Here is a 15640-nt window from a genome sequence, read left to right as displayed (position 1 = left end):
CACCGTTCAACACACATTAGTCTTCCCATGGAGTTACGTGAAGAAGTAAAAATGAGGTGTTGAGAAAAAGTAAGGGAAGGCTAAAGTATCAATGTAAGTTGACTTAATTCTTGCAGGGAACTTATGAAGAGCTTTCAATGCAGCCTTCAACTCGTCCTCTCATTCAGTAATTGTGTGTCTACTCTGGGCATAGTACTATGTTAGGAATTTTGAAAGATTCAAAAAGAAAAAAAATGTAATTTCTGCTTTCGATGGCATTCTCCTTATATATCCTAATGGAAGGTTTATCACTGCATATAGAAACCTAAATAATATATATTAACATAAGATGAAGTACCTACTGTGACTCAAGGAGACTCAGAGGTTCAGGTATGTGAGTCTCTGGCTACACGTGACCAATGAGGAGGAAACTTAGGTAGGTACAGATAGAAATCCATTCACCCAGGTGCTGAGGTGGTTATGGGAAACTTACCTGGCTACAAAGGCTGACCATCAAGCAAGCTGCCAGGTCATCCAAGCAAAGAACAGAGCCAGAACGATCTCAGTCCTAAGGCTCCTATTATAGATGTGAGGCCAGCTGATCAGGCAAAAAGGGCTGCCAGCAGAGTCTTCAAACAGTAGTGGGTACCTGGGAGCCAGGCAGACACTGGTAGATAGGGATTCTGTGAGATCTATATATACACTCACAAAAAAGGAGAGGGGAGAGGGCGGTAAGAAAAGGATATACCCCAGAGGAAAAAGATACATGAAAAAGCTATGCAGAACCATTATCAAATCTATTCATTTCACTTCATATATAATCATTCAGAGCCTGGCATATGCCAGGCACTGGGCTAGACCCTGAGAAGTACAAAGATGGATACAACACCATCCTTGAGGTGTTCAGTATTTTGTTGGGAAAGATTGAAGAGCAGCAAAGGGATAAGTCCATAATGAAAGTGTTATAAGAGAACTTACTTTAAAATAATGATTGCTTCTAAACTCTTTATCAGGGGAAATTAGAGATATAGTTTACTAAGTGTCTTCAAGGCTACTTTCTCTTCTCATTATGTCTCCATTTAATTAGCACCTTTGCTAGTTGGTAGAACCTATGGTTTATTTTGATATGCCTTTTCCAGAGGCAATCTGAGACATTTTGAAAGATTCCTAAATAATTAACCCTTACATCAGGGAAAATTGGGACAAATGCTATGAACCTGTTTTAGAAAGGGAGAAAATTAGCAGTGCTGTATGATAGTCTACAGAAGAAATCTTTGGAAGTGAAAATATTTTATTAACCACTCCTACTGCCTTACCCTCTGCTAAATGTGAATTAGTATGAATCTTTTGTGCTATATCCATAAGTAAGTCATAAGGTCCAAAAGAAATGTTCTTGTAGCTAAACAGTGTGCCCTCAGATTGGACAATCTTGTCATAACTATGACGACTTTATGCACTGGAACAGTGCTGCTTTTCGTACTATTTGTGGTGAAGGACCAGTTTTATTGTTGTTTTTCAATCCACCACAGAGCAATATTTTTATAACATAAAATTTATTTTTTAAATGAAATAAAAAAGCAAAGACATACAAAACATAAGCCTGAGTTCTTCTTCCACTTAGGATGTAGAAAGCTGTAAGGGCATGTCACTCTCATCCTAATGAGAAAAATCCAGAGAGCCCACAAAAATCATAACTTTCCGAACGTATCAGAGGGCTGAGTTTACAAGGAAATCAAGGGAACTCAATTCCAAAGTGTGACAGGCCCCTCCTAGGAGAGATGAGCCACATAGACTGTTCACCTTTGACAGAGCATGAGAGGAAGTGGTGGCTGCCATAGAAGCAAATAAGAGGAAATACCTAAAAAATTTTAAATTCCCTGAAGTTCAAATATGGGATAGGGTATCAGTTTAGAATAACTGGGAGCCCCAAGTACAAGGGGAGTTCTCACTTGTAAGCCCTTCCTCCTTGGGTCTCCACAGATGCCTCGCCTGCCCTCATCATTCATGCAGACCTGAGGGGGGGGTTGCTGCTGGGTACTAGGCACGAAGCCCTGCTGCTTCTCCAGACACATCTTTCATATGAAGCAAAATTTTTAACTCACTGGGACCAGGGCAACAAACCCTCTCATCCCTGGGCCTCTGGAGGAAGGCTAGAAGCAAAAAAATCCTTCTGCCTCAGGAGGAGGTTAGAGAATCTTCCTTCCTTTCTTCCCAAAGGAGCTGGGCAAAAAGATGCTGCTTTGGGGAGGAGGGTAGAAACAAAAGCCATCATCTCCTAAGGGAAGGGCAGGAAAATATCTCGGGTCTGGGATTCTGACCCAGTACAAAGCAGAGGTCCGTGCCACTGAGAAAGGGAGAGAAAGACCCTTCCTTCCTGAGACCCACCACAGATACATGGCAGGGTTCGGCTGCCACAGGTGGGAGGGACAGGAAGGCTTACAGCTCTCTGGTCTGTCCCCTCCAAGAGTAGGTACACAGCGCCTGCCTAAGACCAGGAGACCAAGAACCAACCTGGCCCCAAAACAAGCCTAACACCAGTAACAAGCAATAGCAGTCTGCCACTGGGGAAGGCACTGGAGTGCAGAATGAGACCTCTCTCGTGCAGGTATGCAGGGACTGCTGAAAGCTGAAGGAGGAGCAGAAACTCCAAGGATAATGTTCCAGCTCTGCCCCACACCGCCACACGAAGCACAGGGTAATGACAGCTCAGCATAGAAAGAATTTGAAGTCTGTGCTGCACTAAGGGTAAAGATCACAACAGCAGTGCCAATCCCCAGCCTAACTGTGATGGCCTTGCACTCTACCTGAAGTGGTATGGTATTATTTGAAGGTAGACTGTAATCAATTAAAGATGTAAATGCTAGAACAACCACTAGAAAATAAGAGACAAAACTAAAACTAATATGTAAGTTGTGGATGTAAAATGATATCATAAATAATCCAAAAGAAGGCAGGAAGAGAAGAAAAAGGGAACAAAGAATAGATGAGACAAAGAGAATATAATTAGCAAGATGATAGATTTATTTACTTATGTATTTATTTATTTGGACTACATCAACATTTAAAACTTCGGAGCATCAAAGGATGCAATGGAGTGAAAAATTAACATGTGGAATCAGAGAAAATATTTGCAAATAATGTATCTGAAAAAGAGTTAATAGCCAGAATATATAAAGAACTCCTACAGCTCAGCAACACAAAATAATCAAGTTAAAAACTGGGCAAAGAACTTGAATACACATTTATCCAAAGATGATACACAAATGGCCAGCAAGCACATGAAAAGATGCTCAGCATCACTAATCACTAGGAAAATGCAAATCAAACACAATGAGATATCACCACACAAATGTTAGGAGGCTACCATAAAACAAACAAACAAACAAACAAAAAGAAAAGAACAAGTGTTTGTGAGGGTGGGGAGCAATTGGAACACCTGGAATCCTTGTGGATTATTGGAAATATAAAATATAAAATGATGCAGCCACTGTGGATAACAGTTTTGCAGTTCAGTTTCAGTTTTGCAAGATGAAGTTCTGGAGACTGGTCACACAACAATTTGAACACATTTAACATTATTGCATGTACACTTAGAAATGGTTAAGATGGTGAATTTTATGATATGCATTTTTTACCACAATGAAAAATAATATACAAATTTGAAAAAATATAACCCATTCACATTGTTGTACAACCATTTATGTACTTTTCAAAAGAGTTTTCTAGCCAATAGGAAAGTGAGGGTGAGAAGATACTTATGACTCTCCAAACTTACTTACTTCATTTGTATATGAAGGTGTTCACAGGGACTCCTTGTGTTTATGAACTCAGTTGATTCTCCAAAATAGTTTCAGAATTATTACCCCAACACCATTGCCAATAACAACAACCACAAAGAAACTAAGTAATATTTAAGCCTTCTTTGCAGTTCTTTTTGGGTTTAGAGTATATTCCACTAAGGTTATATATGGTCAGAGTGCATGTTCAAAAGTTATTTGAATTAATTCTTTTCTTTGTGTGGTCATATTACTGATTTGGTATACAGTTAGGAAACAGGTCTTTAAACCTATGTTTGTGTACACTTTTAGAGTTTGCCTTTTGATCAATTTTGTTTTCTGAATTTGTAAAACATATTTCAAAAGTCAAAACTATTATACCAAGGAAGTTACACTCATATCCCTTCACCTTCCATTCTGTTTTCTCCTATCCCTTTCATAAACCTTGGTTTCTGATTTATCCTTCCTATTTTCTTTGTTTTAGCAAAAATAATCAAAAACACGCGTGTGGGTGTTTGTGCACACGTGCATGTGCACCTCCCCTCTTTCTTATGCAAAAGATAGCATAATATATATGCTCTTTGGCACTGTTTCAATGGTATCCTGTAATTATTATATGTAGTGTCCTCATTATCATTTTTTATATGTTTTTTATAAATTCTGCAGTTTTGGTTTGTACATCCCCTTTTTCTCAAGGTTTGTTTTAAAGAGTTTTTTAACCTCCAGGTAGAAGGACCTTTTGAAAATTATTTGTTTTTCAATGGTGCTATTCATTTCTGGTTTTATTGCATTGTGGTCAGAGAATGTTGTTTGTATTATTTCTACTTTAAGGAACTTCATGAGTCTTTTTTCTTTGTGGCCTCATGTTAGAACAATTTCATGACTGGCCCATCTTTGTTTGAGAAGTTATATTCTTTATAATCAGGATGTGATACACACACACACACAAACACACACACACCTATAAACTATACGTTATGAGGTCTTCTGTATCTTTATTTACCTTTTGTCTGTTTGATGTGTCTTAGGCTGAAAGTGGTTTGTTAAAGTATTATTATTGTGTGTCTGTTGTTTTCTCTTTGCATTTCTCACATCAGAAACTTTGCATAAAGATTCTGCTTTACCAAGGTAGTTGCTGTGGCTTTAGCATTTGCAGTTTGTGTTAATGCTGTGTGGCCTGAATTTTACCTTGCCTGGTATCAAAATTACAACTCCTGATTTCATATTATTTACATTTGCCTGATATATCTGCCTCTTCCTTTATGTTCAGCCTTTTGATTGCAATTTGTTCTCTTGTATACAGCATAAAGTTGGTTTTATTTTACTTTGCTTTGTCTTACAAGTAACCTGAAAATCTTTTTCTTTTCATGTGAGTTAAGCACATTTACATTTATTGGTATTACCAATATGCTTGGTGTCAAGTGTTTCATTTTTTTAAAAACTTCGTTTCTTTTTCTATTTGTTTGGCATTTAGGAAGGCTTGCATTCTTGTTATACATTAGGAGTTGGCAAATTTTTTGTATAAAGGTCCGGATAGTAAATATTTTAGGCTTTTGTGGGCTATCGTCTCTGTTGCAACTACTCACCTCTGCTAATGTAGACAATATGACTGCATCAATATGTCTATGATGTGGACAGAATAAAGAAGCCATAGACAATATGTAAAAGAATAGGTGTAGCTGTTGCCCAGTGAAGCTTTACTTTAAAAATAGGTAGTGAGCTGGATTTGACCCGCTGGCTGTAGTTTGACGACACCTGTTCTAGGGCTTACCTATAAATACCTTTTATAATGCCTGCAGCCCCCTTTATCTTCCCTTGGGAGCTTTAAATAATATCCTTTGACTGTACTTCATTACCCATTTGGTAACCAATGAGCATATGCTACTTTCCCTTTTCTCCCTTCTCTTTACTATTAAAAAATTGTTATATTATTTATACTTTGTCAGGACAAATAACACTTATATTTATATACTCTTCTTCTACTTTTATACCTTCCTTGGTTTTGGTCTTAGACCTAAAATTAAATATATTCAGGGCTCACCATCAATCCTTTTGCCAGAGTATAACTGTCATCTCTTGGCTGAATGAAGGTCTCCTCTAACAGATTCCTTGGGAGGGGTTCCTGAATACTGTACTGAGTTTGTGCAGGTTTAAAGCTATTAATATTTTTCATAGCTTTGATACTTGAAGAACAGCGTGACTGGATATAAAGACCTAGCCTTATACTTTCTTTCCTGTCATCTTGCTTTGCATGTTGCTGTTGACACATCTAATGCCATCCTGATATCCTTTGCTTTGTAGGTGATTTGATTTTCTTGCCTGAAGGCCCAGAAGGACTTTTCTCTTTGTGGTTTAAGTGTAATGCTTTTATTAGGCTATATCTTAGTTGATTATCCTTGGTCATTTTGTTTTAGATGTTAGTGAGCTCTTTGAAATGTATCAATAGAAGACTTCATTTCTCGCTGGAAATGTTTCTTGAATTATAGTTTCACATATTCTGTTCTTTGTTTTGTTTTTATTTTTCAGAAATTCCAATTACATGTATGTTAGGTCTTCTTTACCTAGATTCTATAGCAGCCAATTTTTTTCTGAGACTTTTTAGCTCTTTTGTGTTTTGTTTTTATTCTCTTGGCATTTTTATTCCTCCCCTTAGCACCCTTTATTATATTTTCGTTCCTGTCTGTCCTCTCTTTGGGTGCCCAGATGTAAATGTTCATTTCTGAAATTATTTTGTCTCCCTCCTTTCCCCCATTTTCTTCCCTGAGTCATCTCTGGATGTTCATCTTCCTCTTTTTTATATTCTTCTGTTCTGAGTTTTTGAATTCTGATTTGGAATGGTTCTTCATACGTACAAATGTTTGTTTAAGAATATTTAATTTAAGTGAGCGTATTAAATACAGATTTCTTCTGCTTTGTGGGCTTTTTTAGGGGGAGGTGGGGTGGGGGTTTTATCAATTAAGGTATTTTGATTCTTGTGGTAGTTTTGTACTAATAATGCATATTATTTCCATTCATTCTGAAATGTCTTATCTTTTCCTGAATCAGTAGTAGTTATTCTATTTAGGTGGTGGTCAGAGGTTTGGATGGTGTACTAGTTTTTAGTTCAGAGTAATCTCAGCTCAGTGCATTTTACTTAATAGAGTTTTTTCCTAAGGTTTAAGGGGGGCAGGTGATGTGTTCTGATGTGTTTCTCATTTGTGCTGTAGGATCTTTAATATACTGCTTGCCTCCTTCTCCTGATTGCCAGCACTCCAAGGGACCCTTGCCCCTTGTAAGTCACCTCCATCCACTCCAGGACCCTTCCCAAGCCTGCCACCTCTGGTCCCAGGGACTTTCAGGTTCCTCTTTCTATTGCCCAGTAGTCACTGCTTTGATGAGGTCTCAAGGCTGTTCTCAATATTTCCCCGCTCCGTGTGGGATTCCCTCCTTGTAAGGGTGGTTTTATCTGTGTTCTTCCATCATGAGGAACCCATTGCCCTCTCCTCCTTTTCACTCAGTCTCCACCCATCTTCCTGTTCCAATATGGACTCTAGATTAGCTTTGCTGGTTTCTAATGTCTGTTTACATGGAAATTGAAGTTTGTAGTATTCTGTCTCTCTCTTAGCTAGCTTTCAGTTTTGTTTTACAGGTTTATTTGCTCTTCTTGTTTATCCCTAAGGTCTCTGGAGCATGTGTTGAGAGATTTGGATATAAGCAGCTGCCATTATCCTATGGAAGCCTGGAAGTCAACATTTTGTTTTTTAAGCTATTCTTTCTTGTTGTTTAAATAACACCAACTTCTGCTGTATATTTTTAAAACATTGCCTGTGTTTTCCTTGAACCATTTCCAGAAAAAGTAATTAGACAGATTGTTATCTGCAATCATTTTGAAGGGCTCAAATATAGATATGGAATTAGACTTGTTCTGTATTCTTTAGAATCAATGGATTGAAGGTTCAGGGAAGCATATTTAGAATCAGTACAAGCAAGACTTCTTAGTGGCTACAGCTGCCTAGAGATAAGTAGGCTGCCTATAGGGTTTAGAGGTCTTCAAGTTCATCTAGGAAAAAATTATATAAGGAATTCAAGCATCTAATGAGTAAATGGATAACCTTTAAGGTGCTACCTATGAGATGCTGCAAATTATGGGCTGGCCCACAGACTCAGCCATGATGAACGAATTCAGCTGCTGGCTGGTTTATTGCAGAATATGTACATACATAAAATACGGTTTCACATTATATCATGAAATATGGAACATGATCTGTGCTAGACATGGAACAAGTTTAGGAAACTGCATCAAGAGCTCTACTTTTAAAAATGACCACAAGAATGTATTGGGTATTGAAAGAATTATCATAATGATGAAGAGCAAGAGTCCCCAAGCTAGGCTGGCTGGGTTGAGGTTCCATCTCCACTTCCTACTAGCCAGGCATATTACCCGACTCCTCTGTGCCTTGGCTTCCTCATGGTACGATGGTGAGAATTATTCTATCTGTTTCATACGGCTGTTGTGAAAATTAAATGAGTTAATCCAGTAAAGTGCTTAGGATAGAACCCGGCACATAATAAATGCCATTTAAGTGTTAGCTATTATAGGTCTGTAATTCCTTTCAGAAACTCTTGGGGCCCAAATGCATGTTGGAATTCAGATTTTTTGTTTCAATTTTAAGAAAGTACTACAATGCATGTGTCATATATTATGAAACCCACTAGCAGTGTCTGAGACAGCACTCTGTATACAAACACTTTAATTATTTAATTATTTTGTGAAACTTATAAAACTTCACACTAAATGGGATAAAGACTCACATCAGGGCTTCCCTGGTGGCTCAGTGGTTGAGAGTCCGCCTGCCGATGCAGGGGACACGGGTTCGTGCCCCGGTCCGGGAGGATCCCACATGCCGTGGAGCGGCTGGGCCCGTGAGCCATGGCCGCTGAGCCTGCGCGTCCGGAGCCTGTGCTCCGCAACGGGAGAGGCCACAGCAGTGAGAGGCCCGCGTACCGAAAAAAAAAAAAAAAAAAAGATTCACATCAATTTAGGTCAGAGTTTGCTGCCAGATTACCTATGAAAACCTTGCCTTTTTTAAGAGCTTTTTGGATTTTGAAATTGTTATAAGTGAATATGGGCCATTATCATCATCATCATCAGGTTCCTGCATTTGTCTAAGATCCTTGAGCTGTCAGCCAAAACATGGTTCTGCTCTAGGATGAAATAGTGAATGCTACAAGGTGGATGATAACTGTAAAGGTTTTTTAAAGTTATAATGAGACTAGCTCAAGTTACCTGAAATAGACCTTAAGCCCAGGCCTGCTAGGGTATGTGGGAGAGTAAAAGCTGCATTTTGGTGTGACTGGAACATAACTTGGGGGATGGGAGTTTGTAGATATAAAATAGCAGCTATATTATCTCATTGCCACCTTAGCATCAGAAGTATATTCATTTTCAGACCTGCTCTCCCATTGTTGTGACTCAGATATTTTCTCTGTCTTTGATTTATCTGTGTGTTTGTATGTCTTTTAGGCTTGTTCACCTCTCTTTAGTAGTTCAGCTCTCCCTCTTGTGTCCATTTCAGATACCCTCAAGAGAGGCCCAGTTAGATATTGTCATCTAGATTTATGCAAGAGCAGCTCAGAGACCTCTGGCCAGTTTATGGGCTGACTGCTCTTGGGTCAGGTTCCAATATCAGGCCCAGCCAGTCGTCCATGTACGGCAGTTTACGTACAAGGGATTGTGGAGTTATGTGCTTGGTGGGCATTCCAGTGGTTGGCCTGTCCAGGACTATAATGAGGACAAAGAATCACTTAAGAAATATACCAAAGAACAAGTCATATGTCAGTTGTAAGCATTAGTAGATTTGTCGGTGCTGGGAAACAATAGTTTGTTTACACAGACAGAGTACCCTGGTGAATCAATCTAAATAGGAGGTAGCTCTTCATAAGAAAAGTCTTGAGCTCAGTGGATTTCAAAGAGATGGACAAAAAGGATGGCAGGGTTTTAAAAGACAGTACTTAGTCACATGTACCTAGTGAGTTGTAAACTCTTGGTCAAGCTCTGTAGTTTGTAGAAGTTCTTAAAATTTCTCCCCAGATCATAGCTCCCACCAATTATATGATCTTTATTCCTCCATTCAAGTTGTCCTTTTACGTTGTTTTTTTTTTTTTTTAACTTTTATTTTGACATCACTGTAATAGCTGTAATACCACTTACAGAAAAGTGCAAGAATATGGTACATGTTGGTTTTGCTCTTGGGCTGGCAGTTAAGTGTGCCCTCAGTTACTACTGTCCATCTATCATCTCCTTGGTGGTGGGAACCAAAGAAAACACTCTCCAGGTTCCACTTAGCTCATGTGTTCATTTTTCATAGCACTTACTCTGGGTCACTCTACAATTAAAGAAAAAGTTGGATCTGCTTCAAGCAGTTGCTCATCTAATTTTGTGGCCAACAGTTTTCAGAATCTTAAGTTCACTCTCCCTAATTAGAAGCCTGTTAATCTTCCTGATGGAAAGTATACAGTTAATTGCCAAATGCAGAACTCTTTCAGAAAATGTCTCTAGATACATAAAGCATGTCAGGTTGTTCATTAGTAAGCAGGTAAGAAGGGTTAAGTATGAAAAGGGAATACTTAATCATGTATTCAACTAAAATAAAATAAGGATACTCTGAATTTTCCTCTTGAAACACCTTACCTACTCCTCACTCGCCAGTTCAGACTTTTCTTCCTTTGGCTTTTGTCCCCTAGAATAGGAGTCCTTCAATGAGCCATCATCATTCAGATGTTCTGGGCCCATTCTCTAGGACCATGTCAAGATTGTCTTTGAGATGTTTGATACCTTGCAGCATCATTTTTAGGAACTCTTTGATATGTATGCTTTTGTTTTCTCTGTCTCGTTGTCTCTCTCATGTCTCAAGTGACTAAAGTCTGATTTACTTGTGAAGGAATTTTTGTTTGAATTATAATCTCCCTTAAGGGTATCAATGTGAACTGCTGGATCAGAATGGCTGGCCGCCAAGGCTGCAGGGAATCTCGCAGAGAGGGGTGGGTGTGTGTGTGTGTGTGTGTGTGTGTGTGTGTGTGTGTGTGTGTGTGTGTGACTTTATATACATTACATAGAAGTAGAGAATTCTTTTTAAAAATAAGACCCACACACTTAATTGTTCCATGTAACTGTGCCAGTTCCACAAACTGTTTTTTAAGTTGAGGTTAAAGTTTATCCATGTGGTGAGCATATACCTGCGAGGGCATATCATAAGCCATATACCCACCATTCAAATGCACAGGGAGCTGGGAGAGAATCAGTCAATATGATTTCTGTGGTGTAAAAGCTTGTTATGGGCAGTCAGAATAATAGAAAAAAATGCTAAAACACAGGATGTCTACTCCGGATGTCTACAGTCTACTAAAATGTAACTTACAGTGTTAGTACCAAAATATAGGTCTTATTGAATCCATATTTGTTTGAAAAGACCAATAGTTTTATTGTTCTCTGCTTATGTTACTTAAATCTGAAAACATTTTTAAAGTTTGGGAGTTTAACACTTTACATTTGTCCTGGCTGCTTAATGAAATAGAAGCAGAAACCAAGAAGGAAAGGATGCAGTATAAGCTTAAAGGGGGTATCAGTATTTGAATGTACCTGTTTAAGCTGTGCAAATCAGTCCCTGCAACTGGCAAATGGCAGCACAATGCCACATGACTGTGTGAAGTCATTTGAGAGAGCTTTATGTGGTGATGATCTTTAAGGCTGTAGAATGCTAAACTAAATAATGATTGGGGAAAGATAATGTTTCATGTATTTTCCAGGTTGTTTTCAATCTTAACTAGGATAGCTTCTCATCAAAGGCGGGGTATCAGATTCTTAAATAATAGAGGATACCCTCACTATTTGCTGAGGACACATTTTAGGAAAAAATCTGACATTGCAATTGTATATTTGCTGCTACTAAATTATACTCATATGCCTAGGTAGAAGTACAGTCTAAAATTTAAAAACAGCAAGATGGCAATTTCTTGTTTTGCTCAGTAAACATGTCTTGAACACTCAGCAACATCATGGACTCTGCTAGCTACTAAAACCACAAAGATGAAAAGACAAGGCCTTTGTTCTCAAGATGCTGACAGTCTTGTAGCGAGACAGACAAGTAAACATTTATTGTACACCTCGATTCTAATAGCCATGGAAGAGCCACAGCACCAGTCCCCACTGGGCTGATCTTCAGTTTTCTAGCCCACACCAGGCCTACCAGTCAGAATCTCGGAGGTGGGACCTGGGAATGTGTACTGTTAAAACCCACCTGGATTCTCATCGACAAGCCAGGCTTGGGAACCATGGCTCCAGGGTAAGATGCCTCCACACCTGGCACCCAGCTTGCCTCCTCCTTCCAGGATCTTGAGAAGCTGCTTCTCTGGTAGCATCCTTCACAGACTAGCCTCAGGTTAAGAGGGGGAAACAGGGAGAGGAGGGAACAGATTGAGAAGTGTTCCTTAGAGGCATCCAAGCATGCCACCAAGATGTGAAAATCTAAGTGCAAATCAGGTACTCGGAGAGTGTCCTGTTCTTTCTAGACGATACGTACGAGCAGTACTTTCACCCCTTTCCTCTTTCCTGTTCCCATTGCCTGTGCATCTCTTGTTACCCCTCATTGGGTCAATCTAGATGTGAAAGGTAATTTGTCAACTTTATCGACCTTGTTAGAAAGCAGGGGAGGGTGTGTGTACCTCAGCGTTTAAGACTGCCAAAAAGAATGTAATGGATTGTGAGAATATCATTATTATGTTTTTGTTTTGTATAGTTTTGTGGGGTCTTTCATCCCATTTTTGGGGAGTGCTAAACATTTTTATTTTTAAATCAAGGCCCTGTTAATCTAGAAAAGTTGGATAATCCGGAAACTGATACGTGAATGTTGCATCCAGGCTGTTTTCTGGCCTGATTCTTTAGGTTAGGAGGAGATCACTTAAACACTGGGATTGTTGTTGTCATAGCCAGCAGACCTGGAGCTCAGTAGAGAGATGTGCTATATATTAGTCAGGTCAGGCTGCGCTAACCACTGTAGCAAACCGTGGCTTAACACAACCTAAGAAGTAACCCTCAACTACCGAAGGATCGTCAGTCAGTAATCTTTGCTTCCCCGTCCCTGGGTGGCACAATTCTAATGTACGTTCCTCGAGGTTCCCTGGCGGGACTGAGCCCCAATTTCCTGCCGTCATAACTTGCTCCTCATTGTACTCTTTACTGGCTTTTCTCTTTTTCTGGTCTGACTTTCCCCACTCCTAGGGTTGCCTCCCAAATAAACTCCCTGTTCCTAAATCCTTGTCTCAGAAGTCAGCTTTCGACGGAACCCAGCAATGCACTGTCGAACTGAGAAAGACAAGTATGTTCCCACCCCACACAGTATATACCACGGTGGACCAGACTGGTTGATCACAGTGACAGCCTCTACTTAGAAAGGGGGAGAATGGAAAATACATGGCGGGCACTGGACTGTAGAAATTCTGGGGTCCTGCTGAGCGGGCATTATTAAGGGAGGTTTTGTGATTAAACCCTGGTTCTAATTCGAAGATAACTCCTTTCGCACTGTTCTCTGGCCCCTGGCTCAGCTCAGCACACAAAGGGTTCTTCTTGTCCGTTATCCTCCTTGGCCACATCTGAAGGTGGCGCCTGAACTTCCCAGCCTGCATCATCCTGGAGCAAGCTTAGGGGACCAAGATTGTTATTTTTGTTTGTTTGTTTTTTACAAATGCACCATTTTATTTTGATCCTTTCCTCTGACTTTTTCCCTTAACAGCTTTGAGGTATAATTCACATACTACATAAAGTCCACCCTTCTGAAGTATACAATTCTGTGGTTTTTAGTGTATTCATAGAGTTGTGCAGCTATTACCACTGGTTCCTGAGCATTTTAATCACCCCAAAGAGAAATCCCATATCCTGTAGCTCTCACTCCCCATTTTCCATCTCTCCCAAGTCCTTGGCAAATACTAATCTAGTTTCTATCTCTGTGGATTTTCCTGTTCTGGACATTTCATATAAATCGAATCATATAAGATGTGACTTTTTGTGTCTGGCAACTTTCACTTGTTTTTAAGGTTCATCCGGGTTGTTGCATGTATCAATAGTTTGTTTCTTTATATGGCTGAATAGTCTTTCTTTATATGAATATACCACATTTTGTTTATCCATTCATCAGTTGATAAAAATTTAGGCTGTTTCCAATTTTGGGCTATTATGAATAATGCTACTAAGAAGATTCAAGTACAAGTTTTTGTGGGGACATACGTTTTCATTACTCTTGAGTATATACGTAGGAGCAGATTGCTGGGTCAAATGGTAACTCCATATTTAACTTTTTGAGGAACTGCTAAACTGTCTTCCAAAGCCACTATACCATTTTACAATCTCTCGAGCAATGTATGAAGGGTCCAATTTCTCTACATTCTTGCTAACACTTGTTATTGTCTTTGTGATTATAACAGTACTAGTGTATCTAAAGTCGTATCTCACTGTGTTTTTTTTTAACTAAAGTGTAGTTGATTAACAGTGATCCAGATATATATACAGTTATATATCTATATATATATATTCTTTTTAAGATTCTTTTCCCTTTTAGGTTATTACAGAATATCGAGTATAGTTCCCTGTGCTATGTACAGTAGGTCCTTGTTGGTTATCTATTTTATATACAGTCGTGTGGATATGTTAATCCCAGACTCCTAATTTATTCCTCCTACCCCCTCTTTCCCCTTTGGTGACCATAAGTTTGTTTTCTATGTCTGTGGGTCTATTTCTGTTGTTTAAATAAGTTCATTTGTATCTTATTTTTTTTCAGATTCCACATATAAGCAATATTATATGTTTGTCTTTCTCTGTCTGGCTTACTTCACTTAGTATGATAATCTCTAGGTCTGTCCATGTTGCTGAAGATGGCATTATGTCTTTCTTTTTACAGCTGAGTAATGTTCCATTGTATAAATATACCACATCTTCTTTTTCCATTCATCTGTCGATGGACATTTAGGTTGTTTCTGTGTCTTAGCTATTGTAAATAGTGCTGCCATGAACATTGGGGTGCATGTATCTTTTCAAATTATAGTCTTCTCCAGATATATGCCCAGGAGTGGGATTGCTGGATCAGATGGTAACTCTATTTTTAGTTTTTTAAAAAACCTCCACACTGTTCTCCATGGTGGCTGTACCATTTTACATTCCTACCAACAGTGTAGGAGGGTTCCTTTTTCTCCACAACCTCTCTAGCATTTATTATTTGTAGACTTTTTTTGATGGCCAGTCTGACCAGAGTGAGGTGATACCTCCTTGTAGTTTTGATTTGCATTTCTCTCATAATTAGCAGTGTTGAGCCTTTTTTCATGTGCCTGTTGGCCATCTGTATGTCTTCTTTGGAGAAATGTCTGTTTAGGTCTTCTGCCCATTTTTTGATTGGGTTGTTTGGTTTTTTTGATATTGAGCTATATGAACTGTTTGTGTGTTTTGGAAATTAATCCCTTGTCAGTAGCATTGTTTGCAAATATTTCCTCTGATTCTGTAGGTTGTCTTTTCTATTTTGTTTATGGTTTCCTCACTGAGGTTTTGATTTGCATTTTCCTAATGACTAAAGACATTGAGCATCTTTTCATATGTTTATTAGCCATTTGTATATCTTCTTTGGAGAAATGTCTATTCCAATCCTTTGCCCATTTTTAACTGGGTTATTTATCATTTTATTGTTGAGTTCTAAGAGTTCTTTGTATGTTCTGAATATAAGTCCTTTATCAGATATATGATGTGCAAATAATAATTTCTTCCATTCTGTGTGTGGGTTTTTTCACCTCCTTGATGGCATCCTTTGAAGCATAAAAGTTTCAAATTTTGATGCAGTTCATTTTACCTATTTTGTCTTTTTTTTTAC

At 38.8% G+C, this 15640-nt stretch overlaps 1 protein-coding gene across 3 annotated transcripts in view; it reads left to right on the top strand.

Annotated features, from left to right (window-relative positions):
• MCM9 (minichromosome maintenance 9 homologous recombination repair factor) overlaps positions 1–15640 on the top strand; it is a gene marked incomplete at both ends in the record, with an annotated part of 80557 nt that overhangs the window by 49691 nt on the left and 15226 nt on the right. The gene's annotated exons all lie outside the window — the stretch shown is intronic.

Source organism: Hyperoodon ampullatus, assembly GCF_949752795.1.
Source record: "Hyperoodon ampullatus genome assembly, chromosome: 12".
Lineage (NCBI taxonomy): Eukaryota > Metazoa > Chordata > Mammalia > Artiodactyla > Ziphiidae > Hyperoodon > Hyperoodon ampullatus.
This window is presented reverse-complemented; position numbering and strand designations above follow the sequence as displayed.